Genomic DNA, 24,786 nt, shown 5'->3' on the forward strand with positions numbered 1-24,786 from the left:
ATGGATTGAAATCTCAGCCGAAATTGCGATGTACATAAAAGGATATTAGGTTGATCTTCGAGCCTAATATGACACGTATACCACAAGGATCACCTGTAGGCTATAGTTGTGAGCTAGTGATAAAAGAAAGGCACGAAACATGTCTTTGTTTTACAGGAAAAATTATCCAAAAAATCATAAATTTATTGCAGTTTCATCAATTCAGTCATAAATTTTATTGCAGTTTCATTTGATCAATGCTAACATAGACGTCAGCAATGCTGTGTAATACCTATTGCGTAGACATTGATAAATTTTAATAATATTTTAATATTTTTTGAATTTTTATTATTTTTTTCTATTTTTTTTCTTTCTTTTCTCTTTGGACTTTTTCTTTTCCTTTTGCCGATAGCCAACCATCGCCCACAGGCGACGATTGGCCACGGCCAATCGACTAGCCTTGCCCGCCACAAGTGAGGCCCGATAAGGAGAGGGTGGGCCCCGGTGAGGGTCGGCCTCGCCCAAGCCGAATCTGGTGAGGTCGACCCTTGCCCAACCTAGGGCAACCTCACTAGGTGTCGGCCAAGCGACGATGACGCCGAGCAAGGCCACCCTAGCCTGGGTGAGGCCAACACCCACTTGGGCAAGGGCGAGGACGAGGGTGAGTGCAAGGCCCAACAAGGGCTCCCCTCGATTGGCATTGCCGTCGCAGCGTCGCCCGACCAATGCCTAGCGAGGCCGCCCTGCCCTACACAAGGGCCAGCTTCGCCAAATCTAGCCTAGGCGAGGCCTACCCTCGCCCGGCCAAGCCTAGGTAATGGCTTCCCTCGTTGGGGCTTGCCTTCACCCAATAGGGCCTCCCTTGTGGTTGGTGAGGCCAATAGACTGGCCATGGTCGGCTGTCGCCTATGGGCGATGGCTGGTCACCAACGAAAGGAAAAGAAAAAAGCCAAAAAGAAAATAAAGAAAAAAATAATAAAAATTCAAAAAAATTAAAACGTAATTAAAATTTATCGTGAAGAGGCGGCCGGCCTCCGCCCGGATGGACTCGCAAGGGCGCCCGGTGGCTTTTCAAACCAAGGGGATCCCAACGTGCCGCACCTCAAGCAACGCCGCGCCGCCACCTTCTCCTTTGCTACGCACTTGCTCCTTCTTTCTCTTCTTGTCTTGGCCTTGCGCGACGGGGTGGTGGGCGGGTCGTCTTCGTTTGAGGGTAGTGTCGGGGGCGACGGTTGACATGGGTGGAATGGAGGGAAGCGCATGTCATGTCATGTCATGGCACCGATCGAATCACGGACGTTAGTCGAAACGAAGATGATAAATTTGGCAGAAGAAAAGGGAGATGAAGAATTCTAAGGAAAAGGAAGGATGAAGGAAGGACCCGGGGGTCGCAAGAATGGCGAGCGACGAGGGGGATAAAAGTGGGGGAGAGAGGAAAAGTTTCGAAGGCGGCCAACGCAATCCCCACCGTCCTTCCGTTTGCGCCCCTCCCCGATTGCTTTCCCCCAAAAAAAAAATAAACCCCCCTCTCTCTCTACTTTTTTTTTTTTTTTTTGACAAATCCCTCTCTCTCTCTACTTTAAAAGAAGAAAAATTGTGAATCTGATTAATAGCCCGGTACATGTGGGCCGGGTCGGATATCGGGCTTACGAATCATTGCTCGGAGCTGTTTTACGAATTCAAAATTTTTGAATGAATTAAACCATAGCCACTTTTACTCTCTCTATTAGTTGAACCGGTGATAGTTGAACTGGCGAACTGGAGCAAAGCCTTCATATTTAAGGCCTTTTGGTTGGAAAATGAGGAGTGTAGTAGGATCATTAAGGACACTTGGAATGAACTGGCCTAGTCGCTGAGGATTTGGTACTGAAATTAAAAGCGTGTCATTAGCTTTAGCCAAATGGAGCAAGATAACTTTTCTAAACAACCAGAAGCGGATTAATGACCTAAGAGATGAGTTGCAAGGAGAAAGTAATTTCTAGAGCTTACCTACACACAGAAATAAACAGCAGGAACTTACGGAACAAATAGAGAATCTGTGCAGAACAGATGTACTGGGACTTGAGATCAAGAATAGAGCGGCTGAAGTGGGGTGATAAAAACACGAAATATTTCCATGCCACAACCATTCAAAAAAGGCCGCAAAATAAAAAATAAAAATTTGTTGAAAAATGCAGGTGATACTTGGAATCGAGACCCAGCAAGACTAAAGGTTATGACAAAGATTCGTAAGTTCTTCTAGTAAGTCAATATGTCTTCGATGAACACCACAATAAATCTATCTATACACTCTTTGAATACTCTATTGATCAAATATATGAAAGTAGAAGGCACATCTATTAATCCAAGAGGCATGATAAGAAATTTCTAATGGCCATATTTTGCTGTAAAAATAATTCTAGGCTCATCATCTCTTTTTCTTTTTCAAGTTTAGAAAATGTCATTCAAAGTGGTACCTTAAAAAAATGATGCATCAAGTATGTAATCAATACCAAAACCAATTTCCCTATAAGAAGACAAACCCAATAGACTCTCAAGAAATATATCTGACGACAATAATACTTTCTAAATTCATAACATTATTTTTTATATTTTTTAAGTCTGCAGATAATCACAATAGTATCACGATATGAGGATAACCAAACAACCCCTAAAATAACATCAAGAATATATATATATAACTCCACTAGATTTCCATGCGACTCTTTATTATTCATATGAAACACACACTTCTTGAACACGCGATTTGCAACTAAGAAATCATTACTTTATATTCCTCAGTTAAATCAATTTGGGGCTCATCTCTTGCTTCATGCGAGTCGCCACAATGACTCTTTATCTCTTTCTCGAAATCTCACCTCAAGAACCTTAAGATACATTCTTCATATCAAAAGTAACAACTCGTTTGCCTTTGATACACTTTATAAAGCCCAATAAGCTTCTCCAAATCAAGATCAATAACCGCATGGACTTAAAATGAATCATCCATTCCAGTACTTAACAAAAGATTGATGCATTCTAACATACAACCTCATAGCATCTTTATAAAATCTACCCAATAAAAGGTCATAATCTAAGTTCTTATGCTAAAAAATGTCATGCCCAAAACCATCACGAATAGGAGATGAGATGGTCGTCCTTCCACCCAAAAGGTGCGGCCTCAAAGCTCCCAAAAACAATTCCTAAAGTCCTCTTGTTGATATCACTCTCATAATACTTATTTTTTTTTTTTTTTTTTGGTAAAGCTCATAATACTTATTGTTAAATGAGGAACCTAAAAAAAAAAAAATGGAAAATAAAGGGGTGAGCAATCACAGCTCAGCGAGTAATACATCTCTTCTAAGCGGATAGAGCACCCATTATGTATACCCGCAACCAAAAAAAACAACTCTTTTAATCCAAAATTCATAATATAACAAACATATAATAATAAAATAAGTTACATATACTTCAACATAGCTGTTTTTATAGTAGAAATATTCATTTTATAATAATATCAAAACAAATATCAATAGTCAAATCCATTCATCAATCTCATCAATTCACACATCAATGGTCTATTCCATTGGTTAATCTCATGCCATATACCAATGGTCTATTACATTGATCTATCTCATATGAAACCACACGTCAATAATCCATTCCAATGATTAATCTCAAATCACATGTCAATAGTCCATTTCATCAACTAAACTCAAATCACATATCAATAGTCCACTTCGTTGACCAATCTGTTGCTCAATATCAAACCATGGTCATGATACAACGACTAGTGACAATGCGACCAAAATTTCCCCTTAGCAAAGTCTCCACCTATTATTAGCCGGTGACTTGGTCCACAAGGATATCCTAAACTAGTATACATACCCACAAGCCCATCACTAGGCTCGTAGCGATATTTGAGCATAACATCTTCCACAATCCACAAAGCAAATCTAGAATTCATTTCATATATCACAAAAAAGCTTTCGCAATTAAATTCATCTACCGAAATAGACTCGTCTCATTAACAAATTTTACAAACCAAATTGAATCAAATGCATGTCATAAAACATTTCACAAATCAATATCTCTATAACATTTCACAAATCGATATCTCTATAACATTCCATAAACCATCTTAAAATCAAGAGCTTTTTGCAAAAATATTTTGCAATGTGAAAATATATAATATTTCTCAACTTCATTTCTCAAACAAGATATATTTTTCCATCAATCAATTCTTACACAATTCACAAATACAAAATATAGAAAGTGCCCGACTCATATTTTATGCAACAAACATGCTACCAAACAAACACTTGAGGAATTCAAGCAAATACAGAATTGAGTAAGGACACTTCCATCACAAGGACAAGAAATGGCAAACATGGACAATCCCACACAATCCTCTTAGGAATCATATACTCAGGCATCCTATGCCCAATAGGAAGGTCCCCTATCTCTTGGAATGGGCTCCAGCACAGTCTCTCATTATGCCCAAATAGCAAACTGGCCCCAACCAATCATGCTCACCGACACTCCGGGACCCTCCAAAATTCATGAAGAAGTCTCAAGCAGTTAAAGTATGTGGGATGCCCTAATCTCACAAAAGGAATCCTCTCATAATACCAATGGTCCTCCTAATGACATTGGAATGGAACAATGCTACAAGAAAGAATGGCTTGCATGGCATAGCTTCGATGATTCAAATTATAACTATAACTCTCGAAATGGTAGATAAGACTTGTAGCAAAAGTTACTATAGCACAGGTCATTATAACAAAATATTGTAGCAATATTTTAGGGAAATCACTATTTATAGTCATCATTCATATCACCAATAACAATTCCCAACTAGGAATCTGGAGCCTCTGTGTGTTTTAAGACCCATGAGTTTGGTCTTTGTTTTCTATGACCTCTTAATGCCTATAAAAGATAAAGAGGATGTAATGTTTTGAACAAAGTCCTTGAAGTAAAGTGTGTGCTTATACAAATTCTCTCCGTGTCTCTCTAAACACTTCTTCTTCTCCAACCTAGTACGATCCTTTGAGAAACACGGCTTGGCTAAGCTAGAGATGTTACTTTCCTAGCATCTTTGAGCATCTCTGATCCATATTTCCGAATAGTTCACAGCTAAAAGGCAGTCTCAGGAAGGCTTGAACAAAGGTTCGCCTGTTATGGGATAACATACTTGCTGCAACTAACCTGGTCTTCCCTAATTCTAAGCATAGATCCCTTTTATCATTTTGAAAACGTGGGTTTAAAAATTCTTAGAAGATATAGCACCACTCATCTCGGAATGCCTACGGCCAGATAACCAATGTTACTCAAATCGTCGAATTTGTGATTCTATCAAATAAGCGACAAACAATGTTAAAATTGAGTAACACATTACCTCAACTACAAAATGGCTATACTACCAATCATATGCCCAAAGCAATTATTCAAGCCGTTCGCGATGTAGAGCTTGAGTGCAAAACTTTATCACACCATAACTTTCTCCACCGAACTCCGTTTCAAACATATTATAGTCAATAAAAAGCGCTTTCAACATACTACAAGAACCCCAACTTGGTTACCCCAAAACTCACTAGTTATGGCTGAAATTCAGCCCTGCATATTACTGCTCGGAACTTGACAGCACACGCGACAAATTTCGAAATTTCATTTTGGGTAAATTGTAAGTTCAAATCAAGATTCCCGTAAAATCTTACAGTTTTACAACACCTTAAACTATCGTTTCTATATAAATATGTAGTTCAACGACTTAAAAATCAGACTTCGTCGCACAAATCTTCAATAATTTCGAATTTCAAGTCTTAAATCCGAACGAATGAGAGCACAAGCACTTACCAAGCATTGGGATACAATGTTGAGTCAGCTTGGCAAATTGTCCGGATCATTAGGGCGCGAATTTTCCCCTTTTCCCGCTTTCTTCTTTCTCCTTTCCTTTGACTCCATTTTCTTTATCTCCCTCTCTTCTTTTCTCTTTTTATTCTGTCGGAACGTCCTTCTTTCCTTTTCTTTTATCTCCTCCTTTTTCTTCAAAAGTTCTCCCAAGAGTGGGAGGGAGATAGCTTAGAGGCGAAGCAATCTGAGTGATTGCATCTCCCACCCAAACGTTCATATCTCAATCAATCCAATCGAAAGCCAGGGTGAAGGAAGAAGGAGAAGAAGCAGAGGAAGAGGAAGAAGAAGCGGAAGAGGCAGATATGGGAGTGCTGTCCAACAAGATCGAGAGGGACCAACTCAAGCCTGGGGATCACATCTACTCTTGGCGTTACTATTGCCTCTACACCCACCACGGCACGTTCCCTTTTTCTCGCTTTTTCCAATGCAATCTTTTTGGCGACGATGATGATGGTGGTGGTGGTGATGATTTCGCCTCAATTCCTCTGCTCTTTTTTTTTTTTTTTTGGCTATAAAATTGCTCCATTCTTCACATGATCGATAATGTCATTTCCTAGTTTCATATATAGGAGCTTTGCCCTTGTGGGTCTGCGAGAGAGGTCGTTTTCCTTCTCTCGGGGGATTTTCTATCCTGTTTTTTCCACTTCTGCTAATATAGATTGTGGCAACGTTGCTGATTTTTGTATAAAAGGAGATGTTTTATGATGAGTAGTCGTACTCAACGTGGCAGGAGATCGAATCCCCTTGACCCTTCTGGAAGTCTGCCACCCCTTTGTCCGTCCTTGCTTGGCTTGTGCTCCCTTTGCTATTTCTGAATCGTTGGTTACTCCTGTCAACTGAAGGAGGTCGAATTCTTTCCATCCTTTGATCGTCCGGATTATGTTCTTTACAAGCACGTACCTTCTATGGACTTAGCTGCTTTCGCATACTGAAATGATTGTCGCTTTTGAGTTCGCGAACAGGAATATACGTTGGTGAAGGGAAGGTTATTCACTTCACTCGAGGGGGACACGAAATCGGCAGGGGACTGTCTTGGACCGCATCATTTCGAGCTCATCTCCCTCTCCTCCTGTCGGTAAAAAATGCCAGATATGTGGAGATCAGCCGAGACTTGATGGTGTCATCTCTTCGTGCATCGACTGCTTCCTTTCAGGTGGAAACCTCTACCTCTTTGAGTACGGGGTGTCCCCTTTTTTCTTTCTTGCTAGCGCTCGAGGAGGGACTTGCACCCTTGCAAAATCCGACCCCCCTGAAGATGTGCTTCACCGTGCCTTTTTACCTCCTCCAGAATGGCTTTGGAGGCTACAATCTTTTCAAGAACAACTGTGAGGACTTTGCTGTCTACTGTAGAACGGGTCTGCTTGTGGTGACAGCAATTAGCGTAGGCCGAAGTGGGCAATCAGCAGCTTTTCAGGCTGCTACACGTGCTGTCGTGTCCTATCCACTTACATTCTTGACGACCAGTCTGGTAGCTGTGAATTATGGCAGGTATTGCGCCAGTCGTTTGTACTCTGACATTGGGGTTCGCCGTGATGTGGTTAAAGTACCCGTTGAAAGACTTGTGGATCAATCTGATTGATGTGATCCCCAAGCTGCTGTGGATAGTCCTACTCCCAGTTGTACTGTCGCTGCCAAGAGTGACTAAAGACTGCACGCTGCAATTTGCCGGCACTCTCCACCAGAACTTTGCCGACATTGGAGATAAAAACACTGCAAAATGTACGCTTTAACTCTTTGTTGGATGTTACTTCTGCAAACTATAGCCGGTAGAAATTCTAAATACTCTTCAAACTGCAGCTTTGTGGGATTTGCCATCAGAGGTCCTTGAAATGTTTGGGTGTAGTCTTGTTTCTTGTTGTGCAAACGAACTGATCAGATTTGCTTTCAACAGGATATTACCTGTCGATCGTCACCATCTCTGTATAGAAGTAAAGTCTCAAGAGAGTTTTTCTACTTAGGGGTGGGCAACTGAACCGGGTGCACCCGAGAACCGGACCGACCCACCCGGAAAAAGGGTCCGAGAACGGGTTTCCCTAGAAACCGGTTCCCAAAATTCGGAACCAGTTTGAACCGGTCTAGGAACCGGTCCTGAGTGAATACCCACCCGGAAACCGGATCAACCGGACCGGTTTGGGAACCGGTTTTGTAAGCCCAAGAGTCCAAAATCCTATCTTTTTTTTTTCCTTGATTTCTAATCTTAGAATGTGTTTTTCCTCTCGCACCGTCCATCGCCGCCTCACAATCGCACCATCCATTGCTGGTTCATGGTCGCACCGTCCATCACATAAGATTTTTACTTTGCCTTTTGTTTATGATAATTAGCCTTGTGGATCCTTAGTTTCATTTAGTCAAAAAGTTCATGTGCCTATTGATTACATGTGCTTAACGTTTCAATACAAATTAGAAGGATTACGTTGTTTTCTTGCTTATTAATGTAAAATTCGAAGTCATATAGGATATGAGACGGTTGCAAAACGGGTTTTAGTGGAAACATGGTTGACCTTAGAATCAAACCAAAAATATAAGGTGGTTCCAAAATAAGGTCCGGGGCAAACTTGGTCGGGTACAGTATCTAGAAAAAGGAAATCAATTATTATTCCACATCAAAGTATCCTCAAAAGCAGTGGAAATCTTCGAATCATACCAAACACCAAAAAAAAAAAAAAAAAAACAAAAAAAAAAAAAAAAAAAAGTGAGCAAAAGTTTCGAACTCCCAATCTTGGGCTTGCCTCAAGAAATCAATATTCCAAGTGATCATTCCCTCATTTAAACGATAACGATCCGCCATCAAACCTCCTTTCTTCTGGTCAGGCCAAAGAGATCTAGAAATTTATCTTTAATAATATTTCCCCCACCAAACGTCATTCCAGGAGAGTGTCTGGTTTATGCTGCCCGCTTTAATTTTGGTATTAACAAAGAACTCACTCCACTCCTCTCTAATCCTTCTCCATAAATCGGTGCCATGTGAAGCTCTCCTATCCTTAGTCAATAGAAATGCCCAGTCATTGCCTGATTTTGTGGCCACCATTTTCCTCTAGAAATGTTCATTTTCGACATTGACACACCACAGCCATTTGTTGAGAAAAGCTTTCTTTAATAATGGGAGGAACTTGATGGCTAAACCACCATTGCAAAAAAGGATTGACTGACAACATTCCAATTCACCAATGGAAATTTATTAGCCTCTTACTATCAGCCTCAATAAAAAGTAAACTACCTTAAACAGCTTCCAGCCTTCAACACAGAGAGATGGTAAAAAGAGACATGAAATAAATACGAAGGCTGGAGAAAGTAGTTTTAATAAGGGCTAGATTCTTAGTACTAGCTTCAAGAAAGCTCCGTTCCTTTGAAATCTTAATCTCCCCAGTTTAGAGAGGAAAGATCTTTCCAGCTGAAAAGCCTCTTCTAAAATTTCTAAATAAACGGGCTCCCAGCTACACTTGTTGAAATTAGCACTCAAATAGAGACCTAAGTAGGTGATCAGGAACGAACCTAACCAAAACCCCATAACTGACAATAATCAAGTATTGTTCGCTACTTCATCCAGTAGAATAAGCTTTCTATTAGTCTGATTGATTTTAAGCCCAAAAACCGCCTCAAAACAAAAGTATACTCCTCAAATACCAAAAAGATGGTACCATCTGCAAAAAGAAATGCGATACAGTCATTTCCATGTCTCCATTGGCCACTTCAAAGCCAGTAAACCATCCCAAGTCTGACCTTCGACCATTTTGCTAAGACCCTCCATCATCAGGATAAACAAGGGGAATAAAGGGTCACCTTATCTAAGGCCAAGAGAAGATTGAAAGAAACTAGATGAACAGCCATTAACTATAACAGGAAATGTAGGGGCTGAGACACACTGTTTGATCAATTGCACCACCTTTCTCCAAAGCCCATCATCTTTATAACACACAAAAGACAATCACACAAAGCACAGTCAAAAGCCTTCCCGGTATTGAGCTTGCAAACAACTTTCTTTTTTTGCGTTAAATTGGGGATCCACTAACTCATTTGCGAACATAGCTGCAACTAGAATTTGTCTTGTGTCAACAAAAGAACTCCAATAAGGTTCCACCACTTTGCTGATAATGCGTTTTAATCTTGTTGGAAGCAGCTTAATAAGAATTTTATACACACTGCTCACTGACCTAATGGGAGAAAATCACACTTTTCCTTCAGGTCTCTCCAGGGATGACTAAAGCAGTCAGCAACGGATTCTACCCAAGAAAGCTAGTTATAAGGCAATCAATGTGTTAAAGGAGCGACTATGCTCCTTTTTCTCCTCTATTTGCGCAGCTGACATGTTTATCCCATATGTAAGTTGAGAACATAAAAGCACTTGTTATCAGGTGCACCAAAAGTAAAACCTGTAAGGCGTTGTAGATGCCCAAATAGAGTGTTAAATAAGCCACTAACCAGATCAAAGTTTCAAAATTCAAGGCCAACTATGAACGATCTATATGCCGAGCATCTCATGGTGCCAATATCACTATTTTTTCAAGGAATCGAAGGAAATAAAAAGGGCTTTTTACATAGATAAAACTTTCAGTGGGCTATAACAAAGGTCGTTAATCTCTAACAAATTAAATTAAGGTGGACAATGGGATGCCGAGGTAAATTTAAATATCTTAATTCTCCAAAAATAATAAAGGCTGGACCGCCTTTCTTTATTTCGAGAGGGATGATAAGAAGGGAGGTGAAGGGTTTGTTGAAATTAAGCACTGAACTTTCCGTGAGTAAATGTGATAAAGGGAGTGATTCTCATCAGACCATGGAGCATATTAACATGCATGTATAATACCTCTAAAATAATAAATATGCATGTAAACTTCAGAGGTACCAGAACAAGCTGCTTGAAAATGTCAATCGCTTTCCATCATCTTACCTCACGCAGTCTATGAAGTCCTCTACACCTCTCAATAGAAGCAATGAAATAGCACAAGGCATTTACATGATGATGCTGCATCAACTTTGGCATGTCAGAGAAAGAACGCCCCTGGAAAGATATAAAATAGGTTTTTAGATAAAATGTACTAGGCAAGAAGTTGATAGCTATAAATATTGATGATTAGTTCATATCAGAAAGTAGACGGCAACATGCCCGAAATACATGTAGTATCAATGATACTCTCGTTATTTCCTCCGAGAGCAGCCGCAAGCACCTCTTTTGGATAAACATAGCCAGAAAAACTGAAAAAACCTTCGTCCCACAGAGGGGATACCCACTTTGCAAAATTTCTAGGTAGAAATCCTACTCGGATGCAATCTAGTGAAGAAATGCCCAAAAAAAAAAAAAAAGTACTTGAGGAGCTCAAAAGTTTCCTGATTAGAGAATGCTGATGTCAGTTCATCTTAAAATCAAAAGCAGAAATTTGTCTTAAGCTAGGAAACAAGTGCGTAATATATAGAAAGCAAAAGTTTGTAAGTGTTGCCTGGGAAAGCTCTGAAATTCCTTTCCCTCCGCAATATCAGAACAAGCAAGAGAGATTGAATCGACAATCTTTCTGCAGAACTCTAAACATTTCTACACCATTGTTAATTGGCAGTTACGAAAAAAAAATGAAAAAGAGCAAATATAATGGTATAGGCAGTAAGAAGACAATACACAACGACAAAGCATATCTATAAAGGCCAAAATCTTATTTTTAGTGCTCCAAATGGAGCTATACAGACGGTGAACCCCCTAATGAGTTAGTCAGCTACCTAGCTAAGCATTCATCAAAGTAGTACTCTAGTAGTCTGGGCTACACCTAAGCTTTAATCAAAAAAGCAAACAATCAAATCGTACAACAGTGGAATATGCCATTCTCCAAAAAACTTGTACTACTACATAAAAGATTGGTTTGCTCAAAGATATCATGCAGATCAATTTTCAAGAACCTTGATTTTCTTGAATCATATTGTCACAATTCAACTTTTCCCCATTCCATGAAGGCATTGAAGTTACTCCGTAAGACCAGAAGAAGCATGGGGGATCCGATATGAACAATATAGCTAGATCGTGAGAGTGATCTCAGAGATTTGCTGCTAGGTCTATTGATGCAAGGAATGTCATGTGAAAGATTTCCAAAGGCTTTCTTGGCCACCCATGCACAAGCTACTAGGGAGCTGATGCTACTCTCCTAATGATAACCACGTTAGCATGAAACCAATCGCTTTGTTAAATCGAGACACATGCCTTCCTCAGGACACGAGATGCCCAAGTAAAAGAGAGACGTTGTACAGTCAGTCACAATGAAGCATTCTACGATAGAAGCCACAAGAATGAACCCTAAAAGGGAGGGCTGACCTGGTGAATCAGCTTGCCAGGCGCCAACCAAGGGCAATCGGCCAGTGCCATGACAACTGATATCAGAGCAAGGTTTCCAAATTTTATGAGTAGATGCCATCTGTCACTATGATTTGAGCATGACCTGCGGAAGAGATGGAACACCTGTTGGGGGGGTGTAGGCCATTCCCGTAAAGCCTACGGAGAGGCAGTGATGGTGTGGTATGCAAGGAAGCGGAGACCGAGTGATGCATTCTGTTGGGTGAGCATTGGGCATTCAAGTCGGTGATGGTTAGGGAAATGCAAGGAAGCCAAAGAATAGGCTGCAGCGAGGTTGTTATGGAAATCGAGTCAGGGAAAATGTCATGGTCCGATTATAGCCCGTTTAATAAATAAAAATGGAAGTGAGCTCCGTAATACCATAAGAAACATGAGGGTCACGTAATGAACGATTCCACTCGATCATGGTATTGGTGTTAACGAGTTTGTGCTAAAAATCAACTGAAGGAAAGAATTTCATGTGGAAGATGTTCAACAAAAGGTGGCCCTCTCTATACAAACTGGTCAAAAGCTGGTCTCACTCTCCTGATGATGGCCATAGAAAGCTGAAGCCAGTTATTGTATTGAATCGAGACGCATGCCCCGCTTGGGACACATATGCCCCAATAAAAGGGAGACGTGGCACAGTTAGTCACAACGAGCCATTCCACAATAGAAGCCATGGGAATGATCCTTAGAAGGGAGGGTCGGCCTGGTAAATCAGCTTGCCAGGTGCGGCACAGTCCCATGACCGAGGCCAACTGCCCCGCATTGTGACACATAAACTATTGTAGCCAAGAGCACATAACCAAACTCCAAAAAAATTTCTCTATCACATTAACTTTATAGCCACTTTCCTATAACCATGTTCAATTTAATTAAGCAATTAACTCTAAGCCAACTTCTATCTCACATGTTTACCAAAAAAAAAAACTTCTCTCACATGAAGTTGTCAACTATATCCAATTAATAAGATAGTATTCGAAGCCCTCCCATGAATGCCCAGATAAGCATTTTCTTCTTCATTTAAAGTCCATATAAACATTTTCATTGGACAGCTTCCAGAGAAGAAGAGGAACGGATCATTTAAATTAAATAGAGTCCCCACAAATGTGCAAGACAGATAAGAGGACGCTTGACAAATATCCTGCATTCAATTCCAGTGACAAATATGAGGTATTTCCAAAAGGCAACAGATCATTGCGCTTCTATTGTTTCAGCTCATACAAGAGCAAGCCAGTAAAACAAAGTGTGAAGTTATAATTCACCCCAAAGAAAGAAGCCTGTACCAGAGTAAAAAATCATTATGCTCCTGCCTAAAAAATGCCACCGAATCTGTGATTTTATTGGTTTATTTGCTTCCATCTCAAAATTCTCTTTCATGATTGTATGCAAAAAAAGTTCTCGTGCATAAGAATAAGAATATGATGAGTTGCTTCCAAGAAAAGAAGTATTCCGCCAATTAAGATAGTATGAGAGTTCAATCCACTGGTCACTGACTTTGAAAACAAGATGTGAAATACATATGTAATTGATGAAGTGCATAGTGAAGTACATGGAATTACTTGAATAACTAATTCATATTATTTATATTATTGATTTCAATTTTAAAACTAGACTAATTTACTCTTTTTTTGTCTGAAAAGTTGATTAATTGATCAATACTTCAAAATGATCATGTAAGTAAATTATGTCAACAATTTGGTAGACGTTTATAAGGCCAATCGAGTTTGATTTCAAGGGCTTGCCATGTCGGCCCACTAACTCACTCCACATATAATTGTTGACCAGCAGGAATAAAACTAAAAGATTACTTGTTTATGAAAACAAGACTCGGATTTTACCTCCCTTAGAGAAGTTATTGGGATTTCGAACAAGAATGCCGACAGCATTGTAATCGGCAGGCATATTTGTTTCTCTTCTTAGAGTTGTTTCCAGCATCCCAGATGCATTAATATGAGAATCTGAGAGGAAAGAAGCTAATTTCCGTAGAGTTGCACCATCTGAGTCTGCTACGGCATGCAAAAGGTGACTTACGCCAGCAATGGATGCCTTAACCATGGCAATGTGCTTTGAAAACACTAAACATGGCATGCTCTGATTGTCCTGATAAAGAATGAAATCATGGAGTCACATCCTAAGAAATCTATATAAGGTAAAAAAACCAAACTTAAGGTTAAAAGGAATTGATAGTGTAGTATTATGTTTATCCATTATTACACCATGAACTGAGTCATCTACCTCATGCTGAAGATCATTAACACTCTGCCTGCAACATTGCCTAACACTGTGGCTATAATATAGAATAAATTTTGGAAACCCTAAAAACCACTTATTACTTCTACTACGACTTCCCTCCAAAATTTGTAATGAAAAAAGAAAACAATATTTTAAATTTGAAGAAACTATGAAGAAATTGTATATAATTCTACATGTCGATATTGGAATACTATGAAAGGTTTCAGGTGTTTTGAGTTAATAAAGATACAGTGTGAGAGTCGCTAGATTTATAGAAAGTCGAAAGTTAAGTAGAAGTAACCCAAAATGGCCCTTCCTGCAAGCAACTAAGCATCTCTCTATCCATTACAAATGATCTAAAAAAACAGAATAAAATCTTCCTCTGTAGTAAACCTATTTGAAGATCTCAAAGCAAAGAAAACATCTGTAAATAATCTTGTTAGAAACCAATTTTCCTCATAGGAAGTCTGGAGACATCAAACAAAAAAATAGCTGCTGTCCAAGATGGAAGCTCTCTTGAGCGACACATTCCTGAGATGGATGAAGCTTCAAACCTGAGAAAAACCAAAAGAAATATTTAAATCATCAAAAACCTCTCTTTGATGAACTACCCAAATGATAGCCTCCAGTTACACAGCATCAATATCACAATTCCAGCAAAACTATAAATATGTCAGAACATGTCACAAGCTTAAAGCAGAAGACCAATGAGGCACAAAAAAATGTACTCTTTAAGTGGAGCAACTTTTTGGCAAGACTCTCTGCCATCTTTGACAAACTTCACAAGCCCTCTTTTAGTTATCACTAACAATAAATAAGCCACAAAACTCCCAGAGAGATATTGTGATCAAGGAATCTCCGGGAATTTTTCTTCAGGGATCCATTTTTTGCTGAAAAGAAAGATCAAGCTTCTAAAAAAGGTATATCTTCTTTCATCTCATCACAATTGACTGGAGCTTGTCTCCGGCTACACGTACCCAGGATTGCTATATTCCCTTCCAATCTGTGATCCAGATTCATCAATCTGATCTTGGTAAACTCATGTCCCATATCATTTTCCTAGCACATTGACCCCTTCACATTCTCATGCAATTCAAAGATACCTGCTAACTCTTATTTGCTAGCTTTTCCAAAGGACCAGAATATTATACTTTTTGTATCTAATTTAGGCTTATGGATGTGAAAAAAAAAAAAACATATCTCAGACAGAGCTAGTCTATTTAATCATCTGATCAACTGGAGCTTGTATTGTAGTTTATCTGTAATTTCAAAATAAATCCATTGCAAAAGAACAATTAGATTACCAAAATAAAAGTGAATGACCTCAAAAAGAGAATATTTCCAAGCCTATCACAATTTAACCAACTAATCCAACCCCTTCCGTCACTTTTTTCTCCACATCTTTTCCCGTACCTGCACCATCCCTATAATAGTTGCTATTTCATAGATGGTGACACAAACGACAGTCAGACTCAATCAGATATGATTCCTCCGCTCCAACTGAGCTATCGCAATAACTCCTACTGCAATATTGGATGATGTATACATTACCAGGTGACAGGACTACGCAATAAAATAGAACACTTACAGACAAAAAATCAGTCAGATCCAAAGTGTCTTGTGGTGTATAAGAATGGATTCCAGGCACTGACGCAATTAGATATCCCATAGCCTTGTTAAAGTCATATTTGCCAACTCAACAACCCAATGACCCTGAGAAGGTGCATCTATCACGAGAGATGCCATAAATCCTGTTAGTTGAGCAGCAAAATTGGATTTTACACCTTGTGTTATTTCATCATCAGAAATTTGAGTGAACAAAGATGAGAAATCAGGAGCACTTCTTTGAGAAAATCTTGCCACCACACAGTATTGGTAAGGCCAGTCCACTGCGGAAGTCAAAAGCATATGAATAATGCAACATCAAAAGTTTGTTCTACAACAGCACAGACTAATAGCGAGAGGGGGCAAAAAGAGGTAGTCAAGAATGAACAAAGCCAGAAGTATGTGAAAGATAAGATATGCCTAACCGCTTCCTAAAAACCATTATTATTAAATAACTTTTGGCATCTCTCATTCCACATCATTAAAGCCAAATTGATCCAGCCTATGGCAGGTCATCTCTGAAGTCCAATAATCAACACTTGCCTTTCCCAAAAAGTCTCAGGCACTTTCAGAGGAGAATCAGCTCCCACTTATTTCCCATATCATCTTTTACCATACCACTTACAAAAGTGTAGTGCAGTACTCTATAGATTTTATTACCAGAAGTTGACAAAAGAAGAAAGTCTATTAAATGCCAAGAAAGGGTTGCAGATCAAACGAAAAACTTAAGCAGACTTCTTTTATGAGCCTTTTTCCCCATAACCAGGCAGCATAACAGGAGAAAAAGCTGCAAGATTTATAAAGCAATTATGCCAGAAGAAATTTCCTAGTGGCCATAAAGAGAAGTGCAAGGATTGTGGACATGGTAATGTATATATATTATTAGACCAAGAAGTATAAGAACATGGCACAAATTACTGGTATAAGGAGATTACAAAAATTAAGGAGTCAATTGACATTATTTTCTTATTTTTTCAGTAGATTTCCAACAATTCTTATTTTTATATTATCCAACATTTTTCCAGCACTTGCATCCAAGGGCGCCTTCTGATGCCCTTTTTGCGGAGGAAGCTGGTCTGGTGGGATTGACAAGCCCATGGAAGAGCTTATCAACTTGCTTTTAGGTGGAACTTCCCAGCAAAAAGGAGTTACAGTCGTGGGAACGGGAGAGTTGGGGAAAGCCATCCTTGTAGGGAAAGTCTACAGGGACCAAGCTGTGAAAAAGCATTTTGCGGTACAAGCAGGTGTTCCCGTGTCTCACTCTGTCAACACTGACGAGATTCTACATATCATTCAACATTTTCACAAGGGTATGAAGGTAGCAACTTCTTAAAAATTCGAGAAGTTAAATGGTGATGGACTGAGAATGCTATTCGGAGAACTGTTGCTTGATTGAATATACCTGGTAGTTTTACATGACGTAAGGAGCATGGACGCTTGGGAAACCCTCCAATATACATAGCCCAAAAATAACTGTGGCAACAGGATAATGCTTATGACACGAAATGCTTGTCTTGCACCAGTTTCCAACGTGGGAATGGACACATTGGTCTATTTCCCAGAGCCTTTATCCCTGGAAGCACCTTGGCCTCTAATTTTTAGCAGAATTTTTCAAGGCCATTCATGCCCAGATTATTTGCAGACATCTCGGAGTGTATCTAAGAACATCTGAGGGGTGCCTGTTGCTATAGTCACTATATGTGGGACGTTGGCCACTAGAGTTAATCATGGAATAGATGACCCAGAGATGGTTCGCCGCAGTCTTGGTGCCGAAATCAGAGGCAACAACAAAGTCAGGAACTTGAACAAATTACTGTCCTTGAGTTTTGACGACTTTCCTTTCATTTGAAAACATGTTTTTTGTATCTGAACATTCTTCCACAAGATTGTGCAATCAAGCATTGGACCACAATTCGTCTGCAGATTGCAGAGGGCTTTGTTGAAGTAGTGGAAGGTAAAACATCAGAAGAAGGTGCAATAGGCTACCTGAGGGAGCTTTTGGACTGGAGTTTGATTCAAACTGCCTTGCAAAGTTATGATGGAAAGAATAGAGACTTAGGCACACATGACCTTCAACAGAAATAATATTCTGTAGTCCAGAAGTCGCAACATCACAGGTCTGATCAATGTGAACAAAACGAAACAGTGCCAGGAAAAGTTTGGCGCCAGGAAAAGTTTGGCGCCTGTCAATACTTGTTTCATTGCATTCCGTTCAAAGAATCTACAAGATCTCTAAGCTGTCTTTGCTGATGTTCTGGGAAGTAGACACAAAACAGAAATTTTCAATAAATGCTCTCTTTGCATGTAGCTCGAAAATGCTCAGCATGTTGATGTCGTAGCTGGTGCGGTTAGACAATTTGCCTTCAGATATAACCTTCCTTTATCTTTTAATGTATTTTCGCCTCAGGGGAGTGCTACCATGACCAGCATTCCAAATTCCATAAAGGCTTCATAATCTTGAGAGGTTAGACTCTAAGCACAACAGTGTCACTGCATTGTCGCCTGAGATTCTAAAGCTGCAAAAGCTTCGTTATCTTCTGGCATAGTCTTATAAGATGGAACGACACCTATGCAGGAAAGCTGTTTAAGAGCCCCAAAAAAGAATGTTTGGTTTCTTTCACTCTGAAGGTTTTGTTTCATCGACCCAGCCAGCACTTATGGCAGGACAGTTGCAGAGTTAACTCAGCAGGCTGGACTCATCAACTTGAGAGAGAAGATGGAAAGCAGCTGAGGTCATCCATCCAGATGCTTTCAGGTCTTTGTGCATTATCTTTAACTTCAGTAGAAGGGAAGATACTTAGTGGCATACAAGATCTAGCTTCCCTCTGAGGTTGCTTCAGCAACTATATTTGACTGGACATCTACAGGAATTACCAAATGGGATACAGTCCAACAATAACCAGGTCAGGTCTCAGCTAAATTACTGCAAGCTAAACATGATCCCTCAAATCCCTTCAACATTTGCCGAATTTTTTGCATCTCGAATTTGAATGTGGCTTTTAATGGATCAACCTTTTCATTCCCGGCTGGGGAGTTTAAGAAGCTCAAGCAATGACACCTGACCAAATTTGATGGACATAACCACGTAAGTAAAGAGGTCGGATCACTTGCTTACGTGGAAATAGTAGCAATCCGAAGCTGCACACTGTTGCACGAGTTGATGCAAGGTGTGGAGTACCTCACCCAATCATAGATTCTTAGGTTTCTCGGTATGCCTGATGGGTTGATTGGGAGACTTTCAGCGGACAGAACAAGACTATCAGAAAGTTGCGCACTTGGAACATCTGGAATCAAAAGTCGATGGACTCTCAAAATTGTAGGTTGCTTTGCTGGTTTTTCAACTGGAACAGCACTCTCAGAATTGTAGGTTGCTACACATACCCAGGATTGCTATTTTCCCTTCCAATCTGTGATCCAGATTCATCAATCCGGTCTTGGTAAACTCATGTCCCAGACCATTTCCCTAGCCCATCGACCCCTTCACATTCTCACACAATTCAAAGATACCAGCTAACTCTTATTTGCTAGCTTCTTCAAAGGACCAGAATATTATACATTTTGTATCTAATTTAGGCTTATGGATTCGGGGAAAAAAAAAAAATCTCAGACAGAACAAGTCTATTTAATCATTTGATCAATTGGAGCTTGTATTGTAGTTTATTTGTAATTTCAAAATAAATCCATTGCGAAAGAACAATTAGATTACCAAAATAAAAGTGAATGACCTCAAAAAGAGAATGTTTCCAAGCCTATCACAATTCAACCAACTAATTCAACTCCTTCTGTTACTTTTTTCTCCACGTCTTTTCTTGTACCTGCACCATCCCTATAATAGTTGCTATTTCATAGATGGTGGGACAAACGACAGTCAGACTCAACAGATATGATTCCTCTGCTCCAACTGAGCTATTGCAATAACTCCTACTGCAATATTTGATGATGTATCCATTCTCAAGTGACAGAACTACGCAACAAAATAGAACACTTACAGAGAAAAAATCAGTCAGATCCAAAGTGTTGTGGCGTACGAGAATGGATTCCAGGCACTGACGCAATTAGATATCCCATAGCCTTGTTAAAGTCATATTTTGCCAACTCAACAACCCAATAAGCCTGAGAAGGTGCATCAATCACAAGAGATGCCATAAACCCTGCTAGTTGAGCAGCAAAATCAGATTTTGCACCTTGTGTTATTTCATCATCAGAAATTTGAGTGAACAAAGATGAGAAATCAGGAGCACCTCTACGAGGAAAATCTTGCCACCACATGGAATTGGTAAATGCTAGTCCACTGCAGAAGTCAAATCAAATGAATAAAGCAACGTCAAAAGTTTGTTCTACAACACCACAAACCAATAACAGGAGGGGGCAAAAAGAGGTAGTCAAGAATGAACAAAGCAAGAAGAACATGAAAGACAAGATATGCCTGACGGCTTCCCAAAAACAATTATTATTAAATAACTTTTGACATCTCTCGTTCCACATCATTATAGCCAAATCGATCCAGCCTATGTAAGGTCATCTTTGAAGTCCAATAATCAACACTTGCCTTTCCCAAAAAGTCTCAGGCACTTTCAGAGGAGAATCAGCTCCCACTTATTTCCCACATCATCTTTTACCATACCACTTACGAAAGTGCCATGCCAAGTATTCTACAGATTTTATTACCAGAAGTTGACGAAAGAAGAAAGTCTATTAAATGCCAAGAAAGGGTTGCAGATCAAATGAAAAACTTAAGCAGACTTCTTTTATGAGCTTTTTTCCCGATAACCAGGCAGCATAACAGGAGAAAAAGCTGCAAGATTTATAAAGCATATATGCAAGAAGAAATGTTCCTACTGGCTGTAAAAAGTAGTGCAAGGATTGTGGACGCAGTAATGTTTATGAATTAATAGGCAACGAAGTATAAGAACATGGCACAAATTATTGGTATAAGGAGATTACAAAAATTAAGGAGTCAATTGTCCATATATTTGACAGGCCAGTCTTGTCAATACTCAAATGTTAGAAGGATAAAAGAATATTTTCTGTTTGCAGATCTAACCTACGCTTGAATAATCAATTATAGTTTACATGACATCCACTTAAATCTAATGGTATCGGCTGCTTTTCAGACAAATATTTAACTTCATTTAGTCTTTTGGATCATAAACAGTAACTTAAACAGCATTTGAATTTGCATTGATGTTTCATTACATATATTTACAACCTAAGGGTTGATGGATCAACTAGACCAACTACTTCAACAGTGCATGGAAATATTTTTATCCATAGATGGGGGAATGCTTACTGGGTAAATTTAGAAATGGCCAAATATTAGTTACTGTATGGATTATTTAGCCAAACTTCTATACTCAGGGGTACATAGAGATGAAGCTCCACAAATGGGGTGACATCTGTTGAAGATAAAGAACCAATGCACATCTCCTGCTTTAAACACGGATACCACAAACAGTGCAATCTCGGGGGAAAAGGGGGAAAGTTATAGGAAGAACTCTAATTCATATGTGCAGTTCCATGACTAAACCTCCAACTTCATGACTAAGTAACAATGCCATCAAATAGATTATCTGAGAATAATTCTTCCATCATGGCATAAATACATTCAGAAGGAAAGCACTCTATTGCTTGCCAGAAAAAATACATAAGTACAACTTGATCTTACTGCATTGTTCCCATCATGAATAACTTGCATATGAGTTAGCTGTACCCTAGAAACCACCGGATGTAAGGAAATGATAACCTCATAAAAATTTTCCAAACAATAGAAAGTGAGAACAACTACCACATAACCCTAAAAGTGGCAAAATAATTCATTTGAGAATTTCAAAGGAGAAAAGAGCCTATGACAAATGTTAAATCACAATATGTTAAACTTAGGAATCACCTATTTGGCAACCAAATTGGCAGAAGTAATGATGACACGAATCCTATCCTCTCTTTGGAAAACAAGAAGTTTTGGATGATGACATGCAAAAGCAATGATCCCAGGGAAAGGGGGATATCTGTAAAAGTAATTGTCCAAGAATGCTAAATTGTGTAAAACTGTTTAGGCACATCACTCAAGTTAACTGAGAAATGATAAACAACTTACACCACAACAAGCTTTGGGAATTCTGGATAAGGTACAAGGGTTCTTTGCTCAGGGCTTGAGCTCCAACATCTATCAGTGTTGTGACAAGCAATGGTCACTGGCAAGTGGTCAGGAATTCGACAGTAGGATAGAAACCTGCCATTATGTCTCAGCGGAGATACAAGCATCCGTTCAGGAACAAGAACCAAAAACAAGTAAATGTAGACTGATTTTCTAAATGCAAACATGAAAGCAAGAAGGAAATATGTATGAACTATCCACGTAGTTATTAAATTAACGAGAAAAGCCAGAGCTATAATATTGTCCCTGCAGAATAATATAAGAAAAGGAATGGCTGAAGGCATTCACTGCAAAATTCATAGCAAATGTGGACGACAAGAGATGATTAACATATCGGCCAAGAGAGCATGGAACCAAAAGGTACAGATCAGTGCAATGAAAAAGAAGTACGAACCACGCAATGTCACAAGTGAAGGTCGCAATGAATATCTGCGCAATGCTTTCGACAGGATAGATAAGTTCTGCCAAGGAAATTTCAGAACTACAACCAAAAGAATCTTGTCCAATAGATTCAAGACGATTGAGGCAGAAATTCATCCCTGGAGGTGGACAGAAGCTGCGCCTATTTTCATCATTTGCGGTGGAATTGAAACAAGGGCCAGTTTCTGGAGGCACCCGGTTTAGATTAGAGGTGATTCGATCGGCATTCTCAAGATATTTGTTGCCTCTTTGAGATAAGTTTCCAGCATGGGCAGAAACACATGCTCCTTTCCCATCAATCTCTGAGCTCACAACCTTTTCAGCTGGATGCACATGAGTGAGTGGATGAGGAAGTCTGCACCTCATGCTTGGCAAATTACAGATGGTGTCGGAATTGTTAATGGGCAAAACATTTGGCAACTCTGGTTCACCACCAGGATCGGTGGCAGGCTCCTTGGAAAAAAGATCGAGCCTGGATCCAGATGAATTATTACAATTCAATGAAGCGGGCACGGCTGTTGCCAGAAAAATAGGGCATCTCCGGATGCAAGAAACAGGGTCGGCGGAGTGCAAAATGTGCCTGCACCGAGCCAAAAGCGATTTCGCTCGGCAATAAACAGCCGAGGAAGAGGATGGACCTGGAGACGTAGCAGTAGACCGGGAGGCCGATACCCTTTTGCTGCTGCTCGACGTCGTGGTGGTCGTGGTGGTCGTCCAAGGCAAAGAAAACCTCTCCTTGACGGCACGAGGATCATCCGAACCAGGAGAAACCACTTCCTCCTCATCCAGGACAACAATTCTCCTAATAGCAAATCCAATTCGAATGCCGGACCTACATTTACCATCGCCGCCGCACACGAGCAGGACTTCATCCCCAGCAAACAACGCGACGGCGCTGCCCTGCCGACACTCGACTCCATTGGCAAACACTCGACTCAAAGCACCGCGAGGAGCAGCCTCGCGCTCCTCCCCGACTCTCTCCCTAGAAACAAACGAGTCGTTCGGCCGAGACCCGGCATGGAAAACGAAGACCTTGCGCTGGCCACCGTCGAAGAGGATGCGGCAATGGAGGTTGCTGACTCGGGGTCGGGCAGGAGGAAGTCGCACCGGCCGGCGCCGCGGCCGATCGCGTAGAGGCGGCCGGCCTCGAGCCGGATGGACTCGCATGGGCGCCCGGTGGCCTTGCAAACCAAGGGGATCCCGACATGCCGCACCTCAAGCAGCGCCGCCGCCTTTGCTACGCACTGCTGCTTCTTTCTCTTCTTGTCTTGGCCTTGCGCGACGGGGTGGTGGGGGGGTCGCCTTCGTTTGAGAGTAGTGTGGGAGGCGACGGTTGACATGGGTAAGGGAATGGAGGGAAGCGAACGTCATGTCATGTCATGTCATGGCACCGATCGAATCAGAGACGTTAGTCGAAACGAATGATGATGAGTTTGACAGAAGGAAAGGGAGATGAAGAATTCCAAGGAAAAACGAAGGATGAAGGAAGGATTCTTCGGGGGGTCGCAAGAATGGCGGGCGACGAGGGGGAGAAAAGTGGGGGAGAGAGGGAAGGTTTCGAAGGCGGGCAATGCAATCCCCACCGTCCATCCGTTTGCGCCCCTCCCCCGATTGCTTTCCCTCCAAAAAAAAAAAAAAAAAAAGTGAACCCCTCCCTCTCTCTCTACTTTAAAAAAGAAAAATCGTAAACGGAATCATTGCTCGGAGCTGTTTGATGAATTCAAAATTTTTGAATGAATAAAACCATAGCCCAATTTTACTCTCTCTATTAGTTGAACCGGAGAAGAGGAGCAAAGCCTTCATATTTGAGGCCTTTTGATTGGAAAATGAGGAGTGTGGTAGGATCATTAAGGATACTTGGAATGAACCTGGCCTAATTGCTGAGGATTCGGTACTGAAATTAAAAGTTGTGTCATTAGCTTTAGCCAAACGGAGCAAGATAACTTTTTCTAAACGACTCGAAGCGGATTAATGATCTGAGAGATGAGTTGCAAGGAGAAAGTAATTTCTAGAGCTTACTTGCACACAGAAATAAACAGCGGGAACTTATGGAACAAATAGAGAATCTGTGCAGAAGAAATGTACTAGGGCTTGAGATCGAGAATAGAGCAGCTGAAGTGGGGTGATAAAAACACAAAATATTTCTATGCCACAACCATTCAAAGAAGGTAGCGAAATAGAATTTCCA

The 24,786-nt window shown here is 40.3% G+C and overlaps 2 pseudogenes; one reads left to right on the top strand and one right to left on the bottom strand.

Annotated features, from left to right (window-relative positions):
- Window positions 1-5,951: 5,951 nt before the first annotated feature.
- On the top strand, window positions 5,952-7,759 carry LOC120285960 (annotated as a pseudogene).
- A 2,380-nt stretch (window positions 7,760-10,139) lies between these two features.
- On the bottom strand, window positions 10,140-23,765 carry LOC120295645 (annotated as a pseudogene).
- Between the last annotated feature and the right edge of the window lie 1,021 nt (window positions 23,766-24,786).

This window comes from Eucalyptus grandis, chromosome 7 (genome assembly GCF_016545825.1).
Source record: "Eucalyptus grandis isolate ANBG69807.140 chromosome 7, ASM1654582v1, whole genome shotgun sequence".
Taxonomy (NCBI): Eukaryota; Viridiplantae; Streptophyta; class Magnoliopsida; order Myrtales; family Myrtaceae; genus Eucalyptus; species Eucalyptus grandis.